Below are 6080 nucleotides of genomic sequence, written 5' to 3'. Positions count from 1 at the left end.
ACTGAAAATGCTACAGCACCTCAAGACGAAGAACAATATTTAAATAAAAACTTAAAAGCTTGCATAATCATAAAACTAAAAGGAGAGTGTTTTTGGAACAAAAGATAGAAGATCAAATGTCCAGGGGATGATCTAAAGAGGCACCCAAGGCTCTCTTTTATACACATAAGATATGTTAAAGACAAAAGCAAAGAAAAGGACAAGGTACACATGAAAGGACTTGAAATGTGGCATCATCTCCATCATAAAAGGTCATCCCAAAAAGTCTTCTCATGTCCTTTTCACCAGCTGTTTGAGGGCAAAAACGACGGTTTCTTCAGCTAAGACTTCCCCCTTGACAATGGCTGAACTATTAAGCACTTCTCCAAAAAGCCGAACCGGATCAGGTCAATGCTGCTGGAATGCTGCAACATCATAGTGTAGTGTTTGTGAGTCAAAAATTGTCATCTACCCCCAAGTTATTGTAAAAACAAATTCATCACCATATTTAGCTCCATACATAATAAATGGAAAATAAGGAAGTAAAAATGACTCAATATTGGGATAAACTAGAAGAATCTACCTATTAAACAAATGAAATGGATACTTTAAGTATGTAATAAACCATGCTTATCAGACTGCAAGTGAGTTCCTCTCGTTATTTTGACAACATATACTTACCATTTACGTTGAAATCATTATTGATTTTATTTTCTTAGTGTGCTTCAAATATTTAGAAATGGTTTATGGTTATGTGTGAGTTTTAATGTGGGTGTGTATATTGATGTTTTGAAATACGGGAAATGTGTACCTGATCAAGGCACATGCATTCGTTTCAGGTAGCTTATATAAAGCGCAAGTGTGAGCCCGAACCATTTTTCACAAGTGTGTATGACTATAAGTGTATTCCACCGTTGTAACAGGTATTGGTGTTTATGCTTCGGGGTGTGTATATTACTATTTTCATTTTAATGCCTTATATTGAAATGTTTCATCTTACTCATGTGTTAGAGGGAATTCACTAGACCTTTGATCTAACCCTCGCTTTTATAAAACTGAAAACCTTTTTCTTGCTTATATTTATATAATTAAGTTTATTTCATTCTTACTCTTATTAACTACCGTTTATCGTTTTATCTCATTAATTTTTATTAATCGTCACCTATTTTTTATATTATTGTCATTTGTATATTGTCGTCACCTTAATGTAACTGAAATTCTCGTTTTTATCATAAGTTTTTATTTAGTTGTCGTAACTGAGTTTAAATTATCGTTATCATATTTACTAACCGTCTTAGTTTATATTTCTTGCAATCATTTTCATCATTTATTTTAGTTTCTGTAATCTTTAGTTCACCATCACTTTCATTTTTAGTTATTTTAAGAAAAAATTTCCATCAAAATTTGTTTTTCTTCTTCTCTAAATAAAATGCAAGGGTGTTGGGTAATATTAAGATAAAAAACCGATTTTGATAGTAGAAATTTATTAATTCATTTATTCAATATTTTGTTGATAAAAATAGCATCTCTCTTGACATGTTGATTTTTGCTAAAATGTTAAATGTTTGATGGACTTAGAGATAAGTCATCCCGAACACATCAACTTGAATAATACGGATGTATACTCGAGAGAGTTATTTAGAATCAAGAAGACTTGTATTATTCTATACAGCTTATACAAATGATAAATTGTGCCATTTCCAGGACTCTCTTTATTTTTGAAAACATTAGAGTCGATCCTTGGATGCGTACCCTTCTAAACCTCAGTAGAGTACCTTACACAAGTTGATGGTTGGATAAAGATTAGTTAATTTTCACAAAGTTCTAGTTGGATTTATTTTCGTTGAAATCTTAACAGAACCCTACACACTTGCTTCCTTTTTAATTGATTGTTTTCATCAGTAGTTATTAATAACTAACTCAAAAAAAATTCTTCTATTTCGCCATATGAAATTTTCTTTTTGGTTTGACTTAAGAAAGTTCGGATTTTCCTATCCCTATGGATCGATACTTGACATCTTACTGTTTCTACTACTTGTAAAAGACGACAGTGGATGAATACGTGTATACTTGCACGGGTCTCCAATGCTAACAGTCCGAGAGATTTATCTTCATATAAATCTCGCAACAAGTTTTTGGCACCATTGTAGGAGACATGCAACAATCTCGAATTGTTGAAAGTCAAAATTTTAAAAGTCAAATTGTCAACCACCCTTGTTGCTTGTTATACATTACCATGTATGTAGTGACGACAAATCTTTGAGTTTTATCTTTTCATGAAGATTCATCAATGAGATCGTTTTGGCCATATGGATATGTTATTTGTGAATGTTGTGACGAAAATCGTTTCTCATACATTTACCCTTCGAAACCTGAATTCCATTGTTTCATGGAAGATGGTAATCGAGATACCTCACACTATAATGGTTTCATTTGGAAAATGATTTGTTTCAACAATAGGGTGGATTTTTTAGTTAATCCTACTTTTTGAGCATGTTTTTGCATAAACATGGCTTAAATTTGTTTTATTGCTTATGTTAACTTTTATTTGAGTAGTCAAATAAATGTGAAGTTATTGGCTTGATTTAAGCCTATTGGAGCTTTGAGGACATTTGTCCGGTTTAAATTACTCAATTTTGAGTTTACACATGATTTGTATTTATTGCATATTTATTTGAGAATTACATGTTTTGAATGCGTTGGTCATTCAATTGGAGAAATGTAATTTAAATTGTAATGCATTAGATCCCATAGGCATGTGAGTAATTTCTTTTAATAAGTGTGGAGTTTTGATGTTCTCACTTTGAGACCAATGCTCAAGTAAGCATGGTGGTCGTGTTGATATCTATCGAAAGGGACTCGTGTAGGGTTAGACACGGGGACCATGGGTATTGCGGAGATAGACTCATGTAGAGTCATTGTCCCGGACCTATGCATTATCAATGCCATTTGGTATTGGGGGTGAACTTGCATAGAGTCTGACTCCGGGACCAATGGGTCCATGTTTGTTGTTTAAGTGAGAAGGTTTGATATTCTCACTTTAGTTTATAGTGAATGGTAACCAAGTCAATGATTGGGAATACTTGCGGTGGTACTCCAATGAGCCGTATATGGAGTTAGGGTCTTGTGGTTCTACTTATATGAGTCATATACAGAGACTATTGACTCTTGTGGGTGAGGCTCATATAGAGGACGAGTAGGATTTATGGTCACCCTAATGTTTGCGGTGGTACCCATTAGAGTCGTATATGGAGTTGGGGCTTGCAGTAGTACTCATTGGATTCATATACAGAGTTTGAGTCTTGTGGTGGTACTTACTAGAGTCGTATATGGAGTCCATTCCTTGAAGATACTTGGTATGTTGATATATGGCTTACTTAGTGTTCACCACATTCGATGGACACGTCTTTCATGTCACTGAAAGATGTTGTTTCTGGATAATGTGTTATCCATGATTTTGGGTTGTTTTGGGTATGGAGTGTATCCACATTTTATGGTTTTCAATATTGAATAGTATCCATGTTTTGAGTGTTTGGATATTAGTGTTTTTTATTCATGTTTTCAGTATTTCAATATTATACTCTATTTGGATTTTGAATGAGTATTGAGTTTTAATTTCATGTTAAATGAATGTTTTGATGAGTGAGTTTTATCATAACAATTGTGGTTTTTGGGAAAGATGTTACTTTTATATTTAGTATATTTCATTCTGAAAATTGTTATTTAAATAACATTATTTCAGTTTTACCGTTTTACATTATTGATGAAAACCGTTTGAACTCATTAGACATTAAGTTTAACTCTTTTTATTTGTTGGCATGTGTTTTAGGTCCTCATTGGGGAACAGTACTAGCTACATTGTAATTAGTTGAGTGTTGGTTAGAAGCACGAGAATGAATTAACAATTTAGGGACATCTTCCGTACTTTGTAGATAGCGACATTTAATGGGTTTTAGTAACACATATCCCTAACCCAGACATTGTGTAAGGTTTGATAATTTGAGTATTGTCTTTTAAAAAAGAATTAAACCTTCAATTCATTTATTACAAAATTTTTAATTAGTCGCATTTTTTTAGGTGTTACAAAAATTATAGAATATAAACGCGAAAACACCATTTGTTTTAATAAAAGCAACATTCCGGCTTTGTTAAAAACTCGAGTTTACCAATAAAATTGAAATATATAACGAGTCGAATTCAAGCTTATACAAATTTGACTTCAATGCTTATCAAACTTTTCAAGTCGTATGTGTGTGTTAATGTGTATATATAGGACAATAATAGATCAAGAACTTAAAGAATTCAAGCTCCAGAACAAAGAGACACGGACCTCCAGATCTAGGACAATAACAGAGGATGAAACGAGCAGATATAAATTAGATTATGACATTATTTTTAATGCTCTTTGCGCAAGGTGCTTCTTATGGCATAAGATTCACTGTAATTCGTTTCCAAAAATCTCACATTTTTTATGACAAGTCTATTTCAGTGAAGTATGTCAAAAAGTCGCATTTCTAGTAGGAGAATAAAAACCATACCAAATTTTTGACATAAAAACAAAAGAAACAAAGTTTTTTATGTGGTCCATTTATATAACTAACCGAATTTTATTTTCGAAATGAAAATAAAATTTGGTTTTAGTTAATAGCAAATACAATAATACTTAGAGCATCTCCAACATATTTTTTGTAACAGAGAAAATGAGACTTTTATTCTCTATTTTACTTCAATAAAATATCTAATAAATAAAGAATTTGTGCAAAATTTGCCTGTTAATTCTTTGTTTTAGAAAAACTATATATATATATATATATAATTTGGTTCAAATACAACTCATCGCATTTGTACAACCAATGCAACCCAATATATTGAGATATTTATGAAAATCATGAGAGTTCATTTATTATGATTTGAATATTTATGGAAGATAATATGGTTCATTAATTATGATCGATACTTTATATTAGGAAACAATAAAAACTTTTATGAAATCACATCTTAATAAAATGAAATAGACGGTTGAGATTTGGTTGTATTGGTTGCACAAATGTCAAGAGTTGTCTAATAACCAACCTCTCTCTCTCTCTYTATATATATATATGTATATATAGTTGAATTATTATACAACCATTTATATTTGTACAACCAATATAACTCAATCTCAACCGTCCATTTAATTTGATGAATATATGATTTCATAAAAGTTTTGATTATTTTCTAATATAAAATATTGATCGTAATTAATGAATTATAGTTATCTTCTATAAATATTCAAATCATAATAAATGAACTTTCATCATTTTCATAAATATCTCAATTAATTGAATTGGTTGTATAAATGAACATGGTTGCATTTGAAAATATACCATATCTCTCTCTCTCTCTCTCTCTATATATATATATATATATATATATTCTTATTCTTGAAGTTAGATATAAAAAAGATTTGATATAAATAATTTGATTGATGGTAATTTATTGCAATTGGTTGAGCCCACAATATAATTGTATTGCAATTGCAATGTAGTTCCAGTAAACAGCATGTTGAGACCATTGGATTCTCACATCATCATTTATTGCCAATCCTAACCTCTTTTAATTCTTACATGCCTAATTTCACTATAAATTTTCTCTATTTTCTATTTCTTTGACTTACACATTTTCTTTCAATTTTTTTTTAAATATTAAACATGGATTAACATAATCGTTAGATGAGCTTGTAAGTCGTTAAGTAAACTAAGCATCTTAACAAACAAACATATATATATATATATATATTTAGTTACTTTTAATAGATTCTGAAAAATCTTATGTTACGTTTCATGCAATCGTGTTTGAAAAACATGAGCTTCTAATGGCTCGCGATCTACATACGACGTCCTTATTGGCTCATGACTGGAAGGACAACGATCTCGAATGAGATATAAATTTACCACACAAATGCATAAAATTTCATTGAACACCCTAAAACCGTTTATGAAACCATCAAGAAACCTAGGTGTAAAATTGAAGTACACAAAAAACCGTGGGCGTTCCTGTGCCCGCAAGCAAAACAGGTACATCTATAATTTTTGTTAAGAAAAGTTGCTATTCATAACCAT

Source organism: Cynara cardunculus (assembly GCF_001531365.2).
Source record: "Cynara cardunculus var. scolymus isolate 2C chromosome LG 6, CcrdV1, whole genome shotgun sequence".
Lineage (NCBI taxonomy): Eukaryota > Viridiplantae > Streptophyta > Magnoliopsida > Asterales > Asteraceae > Cynara > Cynara cardunculus.
The sequence above is the reverse complement of the archived record's forward strand: the minus strand, read 5'-3'. Positions refer to the sequence as shown.